This window comes from Pholcus phalangioides, unplaced genomic scaffold, assembly GCF_987345545.1.
Source record: "Pholcus phalangioides strain wild (caught in Gottingen) unplaced genomic scaffold, Ppha-v1.0 ptg000018l_1, whole genome shotgun sequence".
Lineage (NCBI taxonomy): Eukaryota > Metazoa > Arthropoda > Arachnida > Araneae > Pholcidae > Pholcus > Pholcus phalangioides.
In genome coordinates this window covers 3,738,499-3,751,618 of record NW_028301611.1, presented here as the reverse complement: position 1 = coordinate 3,751,618, position 13,120 = coordinate 3,738,499, and the positions used below count along the sequence as shown (strand labels likewise).

Here is a 13,120-nt window from a genome sequence, read left to right as displayed (position 1 = left end):
CAACATTGAATCTAATCATCCCTCTAATGTAAACATCCCAAATGCCGTGATCGAATTAATTCATAAACTTACTAATTTTACGCTCCATAGTTAGAACTGCACTGTGAACCAAAGTCAATAACCAAGGGCGTAGCCGGGGGGGGGGGGGGGGGACTTGGGGGTCTGGTCCCCCCCCCCCCCCGAAATGTGAGAAAATGACCGAAAAAAGGGAAAAAGATGGCCAAATCCATTGTTCTGTCACTTTGGTCCCCCCCCGAACGAAATTTCTCGCTACGCCCCTGTCAATAACCACAAGCCCGTGTAAGTGACAAGTCCAAGGAAACGAAGATAAAACAGTTAATTAATCTTTAATTATTAGGCTACTATAAATAATGGCATTAATATACGATTTACAATTAGAAGCTAGGATAGTGCATTACATATTACGCACATCTTGGACCTTTCTCGCGGATAGGAGGAATCTATAATTCTGGGATGTCACTGAATCTATACTGGATCCACACTGATAATTTGTGATTAACCAACACGCATACATTTATCGCTAATAACAATCATATTTTCATAATGATACACTGGCCATAAAAAAATTACGAGTAATCAAAATGGGGGGAAAAAAATTCGGTACTCACATGGGGGTTTTCTTCCAAGACCTTTTTCCTTTTAAGAAATTAAGTTCCTAAAATGTTCCGTTAGGCGTTCAGTTCAGGCAGTGCCGTCTAAGTCATGGGCTCGGGGGCCTCCCAAAAATGAGATCTGGTTGAGATTTTTGAGAATTTGCCTGGTAGGGCCTCAGAAAAATCATTTGGCCCGGGGGCCCGTGATGCTCTTAAGACGGCCCTGAGTTCAGGTGGTCATATTGGCGAACCAGACGGGAATAGTCTTGAATTACCGGATGACATCTTGATGGCAATTTTCACTGAAAACAGGCAGGATCTACGATACATGCTGAATGGTTCGCGTCGACTTCTGTGAGGTCTGATGAAGAACGTTTGGTTTCCGCTTGACTGTCCACCTAAAAAACGAAATGAAGGCGATCACGCTGTCCAGATATTTGAGAAGGTGGTCACTAAAGCGGGTTGATTTCTGGATACCGTCGAAAGAGTCCAATTTGTCATAGATTATCACAATGGAGCGAAACACGAAGTCAAGACATAATTTTGTAGCACAGGCGTCAAGGCTTCATAAAAATATATATATATATGTCTAAATTTTTGTGGAAGGTATAGTTGCAAGTCAATTTTTTTTTCGTTTCAAGCGAGACATTCTCGCCATCGCAAACGGCGATTCGAGATGAAGAAGGGTCCGAGACCCTGTTTAGCGACAGAAATTACAAGAGAGAGATCCCAGACCAGAATGAAATTTATCTTCCCGTGACTATTGGACGTTTTAAAATATCGGACGGAATGATAACACAAGGGGGGGGGGGAGGAGGGGGAAATAGACAACCACGAGATTCATCTCGGCCTACCACAATAAAATAAAGACAGAAGCTCAATAATTATTCACACGACAACCACAATCATATCTACATTTGACAATTTCACTTATTAGACATGACTATTCTGGGTTAAAAATATGCCAGGCTTATTTGTCGAAGGGGGGGGGGGGGAGTGTCCCACGACCTTTCCTACCGTGACAGATATTTTCTTTAGAAAGTATCGAAATTTTAGCTTCTGCGGATTATAGGCATGTAATTTTATTTTGTGTCTAACTAATTCTGTTGTCTCTCTATCTTGATTGAAGTATAATTATTTCAATCTTTATACACATACTAGCTACAATACCCGGCGCTGCCCGGGTTTTCTTCAATGAGGCTTTTTAGATCATGCGATATCTCCCTCTTTCTTTGAGGGACATGCAAACCGTGTCTAAGTTAACCAATATGGCGACGTCCTGCGCGACTCATGAAAGAAACAAATCTAAATTTAAAGAAACGTAGAAATGAATAGTCCCCCCCCCCTCTTTTTTAATGGGTGTTAGGTATTTCGATTCCCTCCCCCTGAACTTCAAGTTATCCATCTCTGCCTGTTTCAGCTTCCAAAAATGCTTAATTAAAGCTGTGGAATTTTTTCGATGCACTTTACGGGGCCCATAACTAATTTTAAAAACATTCTAAACTATATGAATTTATGCAAATAAATATCAAAAGGCAATACGGAGACATTAATTTTCATGCTTGAGAAGATGTAAATAAAAAGTTGAAATCAATGTTATTACATGGATATCCAACTCAAAAGTAGATCCGGCAAATTATTCATATTTTTAATTTTCTGGGCTTCGTATCTCCAAGTGAATTCAATATTTCAAAAATCGAGAATTCAATTTAACTTTTAAAATTATTGATGTGGCAGGAACCCCCCCCCCCACTAAATTCCGTATTTATGCAGTTAAATCGGCAATTTTAAATACTGATTTCTATGAGGATCACCCTTTTGCTGACTCTCAAAGCGATGCTGATTATGACGTCTATTCAAAAAGCCTCATTACTGAGAGTATTGAAAATTAGCCTGCTGGCATCCTACCGTAGAGAAAAAGCCAGAGAAAAAAAATAGTAAAGGAACAGGAAAAGGTAGGTGGTTTTTTTGTATTGAGAATTTCTATATATTTATCTATAGTTCTAACTTGAAGTAAAACATGATCTCTCGATAATATTTCTTAACGTTTACCCCTAATTATTTTGTTATCTCGATTAATGTGTGTTGATTGAACAAAATTGATTGCAAAAAACATTGAAATGATGTAATATTAAACCTGTTGATTGTTAAACCGATCAGCACACATTAATGATTATACACCCAAATATATTTTTTTACATAAACTGGCATTGAAATGTTGCATGAATATATTTTTTTTCTAGGAACCACGGACGTTTTTGTCAGCAGATGGTTTGCTTATGAAGCGTTCCGATTTTTACAGGATAGGGATACTCCGAGGAGTAGAATAGATACAGTGAGTAAAATAAAGCTTTACTTATATGTTCCAAACTTCATTAAAATACAAGTAGGGACAATAACATAGGTTGATTAAATACTCCCCTACTGTACCGAAGAGTGTTCAAAGACATGATTCCCTACCCTGCCTCGGGCCCATTTTATACTGATTTGTGTTTATTTTTAAAAATATTTTTTTCAAACTTACTTGGTTTTTATTTTCCTTGAGTGGCCGAGGGGTCCCTGGGAGTCAACACAGAGCCCCAAGGGATCCACCGAACACCATTTGGGAACCGCTGGTGTAATGACATACAATTGCATCAAAATAATTCCTTCACATTCGTTTAATAATTTTTATTACCATATTCGTCAAGATTTGACCATGTTCATGAATATAAATTCTGCCAGGACAGAGCCCCTTCTTTCATGCAATAGTCAGCTAATTCATATCTTATTTTGTGGAAGTTGGCTGAAGATCTTCTAGGTGTATTTTTCAGCGGTACCATAGAGGTCATGTCTTCGGTGTTCCTCCACGACCCTATAGTTAAAACACCATTCTCTTCATGATCTAGTGAGCCAGGTGGTGTGTATAAATTCTTTGAATTGGCCCTTAAATAATTATGTAACATGATGATGCACATTATTATCAACTCTGCCTTCCCCGGCTCCAGAAGCATTGGTTTTCTCAGTACCCGAAATACTGAGCTTGATATTCCGAAAGCATTTTCCACAACTCGGCGAGCTCTACTCAGTCTGTAGTTGAAAATCCTCTTGACTGAACCTTTTGGATGCTCTCCCGAATAGGGCTTCATGATGTTTTCACTTAGAGGAAATGCACTGTCACCTACAACGAAGTATGGAACTTTCATACTGCGTCCAGGAAGTTCTTCTGCTAATGGCAATCCCATTGTATTTTCTGTGAGCATATTGTACAGTTTACATGTTTTGAAACCCCCCCCCCCCATCCGATATTCTGCCTTGACACCCTGCGTCAGCAAAAATGAAATTGTACTCTGCATCCACCAATGCTAACAGGACCACACTGAAGAAAGATTTGTAATTGAAATAGTCACTGCCAGATTTTATGGGGGCTTGTAGAGTTACATGTTTGCCATCGAGGGCACCTACACAGTGAGGCAGATTCCAAATTTTTTCAAAGGCTGTAGCGATTTCCTTCCAATCAGTGGGTGTGCTGGGACGCTGAAATAAAATAAAACAATATAATTTCCTAAAGCAAAAATCATTGACTAATCATTGAACATATTAAATTTTATTAAATGAAATAAATCATTTTTAATCTTCATAAGTAGAGAAATTTCTTTCTAACACAAAAAAAATACATGCTGTGGTTAAGAATGGTTTTTCTCTGCTTCAAGAACATGAAATAATTTGTTCATTGTATTGAACTCATGGTTTCTCACTATATGTATTTTCAGGAAAATTTGGATGCTGTTGGAGAAGAAGAACTGCAGGTGGAATATATTGTGGCAGGAGATGAAGATGCTCCACCAGAGGAAATCGGCACTCCTCAGAGACCTCTTAAACGGAAAAGTAAAGACAAAGATTCCAACGCAGAAATGTTTTCAAGCGCATTTTCTATTCTGAAGAGTGCTTCTTCGAACCTGAAGAAAATGCCAGCAGAGAATGATGAGATTTCATCTTTCTTCAATTACGCCGCTGCGAAAACAAAAAACTTTTCTCCAGATGCACAGAGAGCGGTTCAATGCGCAGTATTTGAAATTTTGATGAAAGCCGATCAAGGGTTGTACGATTGGCCCCGTGAAAGTGCCTTGACAACATATAGGCCATCTAGGCCACACATCTCTCATCTTTCTGCGGTAAGTTCATCACCGCGCCCTTCAAGGCCTGTCTCGATGGAGTCACCATCGACTTCAACAATGAGCCAACAGTCACATGATGATTTCGATGATTATGTGTAATTTTTTTTTCTTTTGTCAATAAATATATTTAAACTGAAATTTTTGAGAAAACATTTTTGAGTAATTTTTTCAAACTGTCCATACTGCAATTTACTACCATTTCCTATGGAAGAGGCGAGTTATGTGTGTAGTGTAGTCAACCACATCATAATGTGTTCAACTTTGCCACGAAGCTGGGCTGAAAGATATCTCCGCAATGTGATAAATCCAGTGGCGAGATTATCCGTATTTGCGTGTAATGAAGTTATATATATGTTGTGGGTCTGATGCTTACTGTTTTTCAAATGGGAAGTCGGGAGCCACAAGAAACCAATAAAAAATATCGAACAAGCTAAATTTTTTTTAATTACCTTAACGTATCCTTTCAATTCTTGGATAAGTGCTGCACAAACCTCTGGAATTATTCGTCCAATTGATTGCTTTGAAATTCTGAAGAGATACTGCAGACTGGTATACGAATCTCCGGTTGCGAGGTATCGCAGCGTTAAAGCCAACCTGTATAAATTTATACTCGCATTATGCATTGGCTGACTTCGTATTGCTTATTTTCTATTAAGCAACTACAATTACTATCAAATTCACGCCAAAACTTGCCTAAATCGCTCTATAAGAACTACACATTTATCGCAGCACATTTTTTAAAATGTGCTGCTTATAGCTGATAAGATATGCACAATTATAAGCAAATAATTTGACTAATAAATGTAACAAAAGAATTAAACATGACAATTATAAAACTCCAAAAGGAATTTGTGTCTGCAATGATTTGATTTTCTTTTTAAAATTGAAAAAGAAGGGAAGGGGGGAATCCAAGCAAAACGTATGAACAATATGAGCTTACCTGTCTTGAGCGGAGATAGGAGAACGCATACGAGTTTCCGTCTTCGAAATTAAAGGTCCTATTCTCTTGAGAAGATCCTCGAAATCGGAAGGAGACATCCTTGAGAAATTTTTGTATTGCCCACTCATACTCTGAGCCTTTAAGTCCAACATTAATTCCGCGCCAGACCGTTTTTTATACAGCTCCGTCCTCCACCAACGTCGAGGTTTTCTCTCTTTTTTATTTAGCCCAGCCATTAATATGACCGCACTACTCATTACAACCAAAGCCAAGTTTTCCTCACGAGACATTTTTTTTTATGACAAAAACTACTCACTAGTTCCTCAATAGTTGTTACCGCCGCTCACAACCTACAGATGGCGTTAAAACAGCTCTCGGATGGAGCCATCGTTGATGATGATGATTCGTTTCGGAAATCGTACCCACTGAATGCATTGCGAGCGCTTGCGAATGCTTGCATTGCACGATCCGCGCGCTAGTCTATACGCGGCTTTAAACGCATTGCTAGGGAACCACGGTAACCAAAGTAAACGTTCGGAAAGTGATTGTTGAGACCCAAAAACCATTGTTGCTGGACAGTTTTTTGGCCATTTGGGGCATTTGCCCTGGGCTGACGAAATTTTAAAGTAGCCTATCGTTCAAGTCGGGTCACATTTGGTATATATGCAAAATTTGGCGACGATCGATCTAAAATTGTAGATTTGTATAGAGAACACACACACAGAAAATCAATTTTATATATATAGATTACGCAATAATATTCGAAACAATGGTTTGATACAAGAATTCATTAAAAGCATATATCAAGACTTGTAGTCTTTTGAGGATTCCTTTTGAGGTATCCTTTTCCGGTACGTAATTTCTATGGCGGAGACCCAGACGCCATTTTTTTATTTATTCATCAAAGTTTCTGGCTTATTTTTATTATTCAAATTTACTGGTTTTTTTAAATATTTATTTTCCTGGAGTGGCCGCGGAGCCCCTGGGAGTTCATTTTTCAGCCCTGAGGGCTCTGCGGAGCACTGGTTGAGAACCGCAATATTGGAATCCTCCAATATTGCCAAACTGATTGATTTGGCATGAACAGGCTGGTAGGGTTACTAGTGGGCGAGATGTCACGTTTCCCGAATCGATCTGTGAAAATGCCGCTTAGTTTATTTTTACAAAATTATATTTGGAGTAGCGGAACACATCAGATTACCCCGAGGGCCACATTTGTTCCGCATATCATGGGTTTAGCATATATGGCTTAGAGCAGGGGTTCTTAACCTTTTTCAACTGCTATCCAAAATCAGCCTTGCGACCCATGAGACTGTTTTTGAAATTAGTGGAACAAGTGACGGCAATAAGTGTATTTGTAACAGGACCCTCTTAAGTGGATTTTTACGACCCATATCGGAAGCCCCTGAGAATCCAGTTTGGGTCGTAATCTTATCTCAAAGAGCCCCCGATCGTAGTGGATTTGTACGACCCTTCTTGAAAGCCCCTGAGATTGAAGTCTGGGTCGTGATTAGCTCAAGATTCCCCTGGCTTTTAGTTTGTTTTTATTATCCATCTCGGAAGCCCCTGCCAATCAAGTCTGGTGGATTATGATCCATAGCTCGAGTGCCTGTCTGTTGGTGGATTTTTACGACTCACCTCAGAGCCGCTGCGAATGGGGTTGTGTCATGATTCATAGCTCAGGAATTCCAGGCTGTAAGTAGATTCATACGATCTTTTCTCAGAAGCCTCTGCAAATCAAGCTCGAGTCGGGACCCATAATCTCTGGTTGTTAGGGAATTTGTACTGTTTGGATTTGAACAACGACCTATGTATGAAGCACCTGCGACCTGCATTTGGGTCGTGACTTATAGGTTAAGAACCCCTGGCGTAGGGGGTGGGTCGCAATGAATTTATTTAGAATAATTTTTCAGTTATTAGCCTGCAATTAGCATTGAAATTAACTGTAATTGACCATAATCATGGCACCCACAAGGGGTGGGCTGACAAGGCTCCAGCCCTGGGGGGAATTTTAATCATTTTTTTGTTTTTTCAAGCTATAAATTCATCATAAAGGGGGCCCTGCTTCAGGATGTGGGGCCATGACTATAATAACGTATAAAGGTATTTTCTTCCGAAATATTAGTTTTTAAATATTCTTCTCATCAAAAAAATACATTTTTAATCGACTGGGAGGGTGGGGCATCAGCCCCCACTGCCTCCCACCCCTCGTGTACGTCTCTGATCCCAATATGCTTTAGGATAGTGTTTCTTAACCTTTTTAAGCTCATGGCCCACCCTATGGATCACATTTTTTTTCTCGTGGCCCTCTACCCTCATCCAAGAGTGAGATAATTCCTATTTTTTTATTATGAATGAAATTTTAATAAATTAGATCAATCTCTGGAATCCTGGCTAGGCACAGATTCAAATGGTGAATTATCATCTCTCCCAGGAGTCAAATTATATTGTAAAAAACGGTCTGTGTAAAATACGGGATGATCCAACGAACATGCACGATAAATCGGCCCTCCCAACACATCAACCGTTGCTCTGGCAGCCCTCCATACTTAGACCCGGGTCATGCCCACATAGATCCAAGGGTTAAGATGCCCCTGGTTCTATGGACGGATCTGATGAATTCTGAAAGACTAGCGCTTAGAATTTCTAAGTTTTTATACTTACACATTATACTGCACATTATCAGCCAATCAGAATCAAGCTACTGTGATGTTATAGAAACACACCGCATGTGTAAAGTGTATCTCAAATACAAATACAAATACAACGCCACAACAGGCAAAATGCCCAACGAGGTGGCTGATAAAAAGATGCCCATAAAAATATGGTTGTCATATGTTTCAAAAATACAGCAACCCAATTAAAAATGCAATTAACACAAATTACAAACAATATATACACATAAAATATTATACGATGCCCATAAAGATTACTTATGGTTGTCTTATTCTAAGAATGGATAGCTTCTCTGTTACGATAACCTGCTGTTACGTTTGGCAACTTATCGCTAAACACCAGCGTCTATTAACGATTTCGCTTTTGTTTTGTCATTATGTCTCGTTTGCTCACACGATAATATTACAATGATATAATTTAACAATACTATAATATAACGATCATAATAATGGTATATATTATATAATAATAATTATATTGACATGCAATAAATACTGTGGCTTGCCGAAACACAAGTTCTATGTTTGGTTTCCTAATGAATCTATTATCATTATGAACCAATAACGAAGGAATGGGTCGGCACCCTATGAATCAATAAATGATAGCAGGGCCCAGCTTCGCGAGCCGTTATTATTGTCAACTTGATGCAACTGAACCACATTTGGATTAAATCAGAAAAAAATGAAAACATTTTTAGTGATTCAATAAACGATTCAGATATTTTGTGAACTATATTTTTTCGAAGCCAAAAACCTATTTCTTTCGCGTGATGATTAGCTCGTGATTGATGTACGATCTCGAGCTGGTATATTCCAAATAAGATAAATACTAAAACATTTTGCATTTGAGACCAATAGTCAAAATTAAGAACTTAAAGAACATTTATTCGGCGGCGTAGACTTCTGGTTGCATTTCACTTAAATTAAGTTTAAATGTTTTAATCTATTTAAAGTATGTCTTCAGAAACATTGGAATCAGATTGCGACAACATTTCATCAGACCATGATTTGCAGCAACAGCACCAAGGCGATCCTGAGATGAGTGGACAGAGAAGTCGTCTAGCAGACCGCGTGCCTGAAAAATCGGTCCTGCCGTTCCAGACCCAGCATAAAGACGTAGCCCAAGAAAAGCTTTCACGGGATAAATGCCAACAAGGATATTCTGGACTTGTTCTCGCCGGAGGCACCAATTCTGGTCACGAAGTCAATTCTGGTGAAGGTTCTGTGAAGGTTCCGGATTGGCACTTCCAGCAGAGCGATCATTGTACATTTCAGCCCTCGTGATTCTTCACATGGGACGGATGGATCATCGCCGCCGGAGGTTCAGCACCAGAAGTGTCAACAAAAATCAAGTAAAGAAGACCAAGAGATTAGACCGGTGAGGACTCCACAAGCCACGTCAAATTCAGTAGCCGAGGATAGTCTTCTACGAACAAACCAAAGCAACAACTACTACCGAAGAGGAGGAGATAGCTATCAGTTTCGAAACTGGAAATCCGGCAAGGACAGTCAATGTCGTGCAGAGACGAAAACGGAATTAAAAGACATGGACTCGTATTCGGCGCAGACTCTTCTGGAACTTCTAGTGTGGTAAAAATTCCGATTCAACGTTTCGATAAATTGATTAGGATGTCTTCGGAAATCACAGATCTTGAAGAGATTGACCCTTGTGAAGATTTGAGGCAGCCGCATCATGGCGATCCCGAAATCAAGACAGGTCATCTAGGACAGGCCTCCCAGTGCTCGAAAACTACAGAAGTGCCAGCTCGCCTCACCGAAGAGATTCGTTGTCACCCACAGTTCCAGCAAGATACGGCGAACCTTCGTCAGCGGTCAAGTGTTCCTCAGCTTATGCCGAATGGTATTCCCCAAGACACGGCAGACGCAATTCCTGAGGATGGGAACAGTTTACGAACAAACGAGAACAAAAACCATCGTGGAAGAGGAAGAAGTTTCTTCTACTCAGAAAACGTGGAATTCCGAAAAAACAGTTAGCGTTGTGCAACGTAGGAAAACAAAAATGACTATTACTGATACTGTGCAAATCAAAATTAAAAAAAAATAAGATGCGTTAAAAATCTTGTTATCGTAGTCCAGAAAAAGATCAGTTCACAAATGTAAAATAGATCTTTAGTTATTATTGTCTCTTATTAGTTATATTATGCAAGACCAGATTAATCATTAATCTGCTTTGAAGCTTTACACTGCTAACAGGGCCGGACTTGAGCAGGTGCGAAGGTTGCAGCCGCACCGGACCGCTAAAAGAATTAAAAATACTTTGTTTAAATTGAGAAAATTACGTTGATTAGATTGAGTTACATTTTGACTTCTTATCAAAGCAATATCTTGAGATTCTGCCCAAGACAAGGGACCCTCGAGATTTAGGATTTTGACAACCCCCTCCGGAACCCATGGCCTACATAAGTTTGTGCCCTAGGCAAATATTATTTTGGGGCGGCTCTTGTACAGTTTTCTTTGAAGCAGAGGCATGGGGAGGGATTTGCCTGTAATGCAAAAAGCAGCCAAATTCTGCGCCCTGTAAATTTGTGGGAACGTACCCTATTTGCTCAGGGGCGCTTGACAAGAAAGAGCGCCGAATTCTCACTCTAACGACTTATTTAAAATTACTCGGGGGGGGGGGGGGGAAGTGCGGAAAAATGCGTGCTTGTCACAGCTGAAAGAGTATTTAGTTGTAACTCTGGGGCGATAATCCATCGTCTAGCCCTGACAGCCCTTCCATTGGGATGTGCTATGTACAGATGTTGAAGAGATGGCTACCACATTTTGCAGCAGAATGGGTTGGATGCCTATGCCAGAGACTAGCATAGGCATCGAAACCTGGCAGCCCCCTCGAGGATCGGGAAAAATTATTTCAGAGGGCCGCAAAATAGTTAAGCCCGTCCCAGGCTGCATATATCAGTTGTAAAGGACATGGCCTGATATCTTGCGAATTTTTTTTCCCCCGATGCTATTTTTGTGTTTTTTTTTTTAATGTCCTGCTCTTAAATATTATGTTCAATATCTTAAACTATTGGAACAAATATCAAATCAGTTGTTTGAGAGAGAGTGGTGCACCGGTTCGTGCCACGATTTTGCCGCTTTGGCAAAATTTCCTGTGGTACATTTAAGGGGGGGGGGGCGTTAGCGGGCTATAGTGGCAAGTTCAGAGGGATGGAAAAACTAGTAGAATGGGAGAAGGGCGTCAAAATTTCTACAATCCCTCATAAATTCGCCTTTCCCCAATGAGCAAGGGACGAGGTCAGTGACTGCGAAGTGTGACCTAGAGCAGTGGTTCTCAACATGGGGGTGCCCCTTGTGGTCCTGGGATATTCTAGGGGGACCTCGGGAGAAAATCAGAAGAAAGGTGATCCACGACAGGTGGTGAAGGGAGTCAGAGAGCTTGGTCAGCCGGGACAAGCACACATTTTGACGCCCCCTCATAATGTTGGAGAGGTTAAAGAGTGAAATGTTCGTCCCCTCTAATGCACCCCCTAACCACATTGTTATAATTCCACTAAGCAGGTTTATAAAGCCCCAATAGACAAACGAGGCAGTAAAATCCATTCGGAGGTGGCGAGCACAAAGAAAAAATAAAATAAACATACACAACCAATGTGCCACATTTGGCAACTTTCTGGAGGGTATCTGAACTCTATAGCACCTGAATAAGCTATAGCATCCTTGACTAGATACGGGATTGATATATCGCTGATATGCGAATTATGAATTACTGAAATGTAAATACATATAACTGTGATATAACAAAAATAAGCGGAAGGGAAAACTAGTCTGATTTCTTAGGTTTGCAGTTTAAACTCCAGCTGGTTATTGGAATTTCACCTCCATTAGCTTCAATTATGATTTCTATGAAAATTAAGTCTTAATGTTTATCATAAAAGTGACCCTGACTTGATGTGCTTCACTCATTTTATCAAATCAACTGTTCATTTCTAAATAATGTAAATTGCTATTAATCTAGATTATTTTTCTCTACTTCTTAGAGCTTCCCACTTGTATGCGAATGTCTGCTCGTGTTGTTCTGTCCCAGGAGTGGAGACATTGTATAAAGATGTGGATGTTGTCACCATATATATCATCTCTCCCCTCTACAAAATTTAGTAAACACTTTTGAAAGTATAGAAGACAAATGGATAAAAGAAAAATTGAAAGAGAGTATAGAAGTTTTTTTTTTCCCCTCTTTCTCAGAGTATGGGTTCTTCACCAGAGGGATCCTTGGATAGATTTCAGGAAGCACCAAGCTCTGATGAGAAAATTCATTGGTATTTTAATTGCTATATATTAAATCCCCTTAGTACTTTATTTACCTAAGAGAATTGCTATTCAACTTAAGATAAACTGCCTGGCTAAAATAAAACTCACAAGATAAAGGGTGTTCGTAAACTGTTCAGAAAAAATTTGAGGGGTGTCAGCACCCATCACAAGACGAACAATACATTGAAGCCTCACTACAATACTCAATTATAGCGATAAATTCCTCTACAACAATATTTTGAAGTCTTGTTTGGAAATGGCAATAGTCAAAGTTAAATAACCACCTCTCGATATCCCCCTACAATTCTTGATCCCCAAAGTATCGTATCAAGATTTCACAGTATTTATGAAGCAAACCTATGGTTGCAATCCACTCAATATCGGAAAAGGAAAACACATCAAACGAGTCCTCACTTCAGACATTTCTGCTTTGCCAGTTCCACTCACCACAGAGGGACATGT

General features: G+C 39.7%; 1 pseudogene; it reads left to right on the top strand.

Annotated features, from left to right (window-relative positions):
• Nucleotides 1-2,459: 2,459 nt before the first annotated feature.
• On the top strand, nucleotides 2,460-4,909 carry LOC149071588 (uncharacterized; annotated as a pseudogene).
• The last annotated feature ends 8,211 nt before the right edge of the window (nucleotides 4,910-13,120 follow it).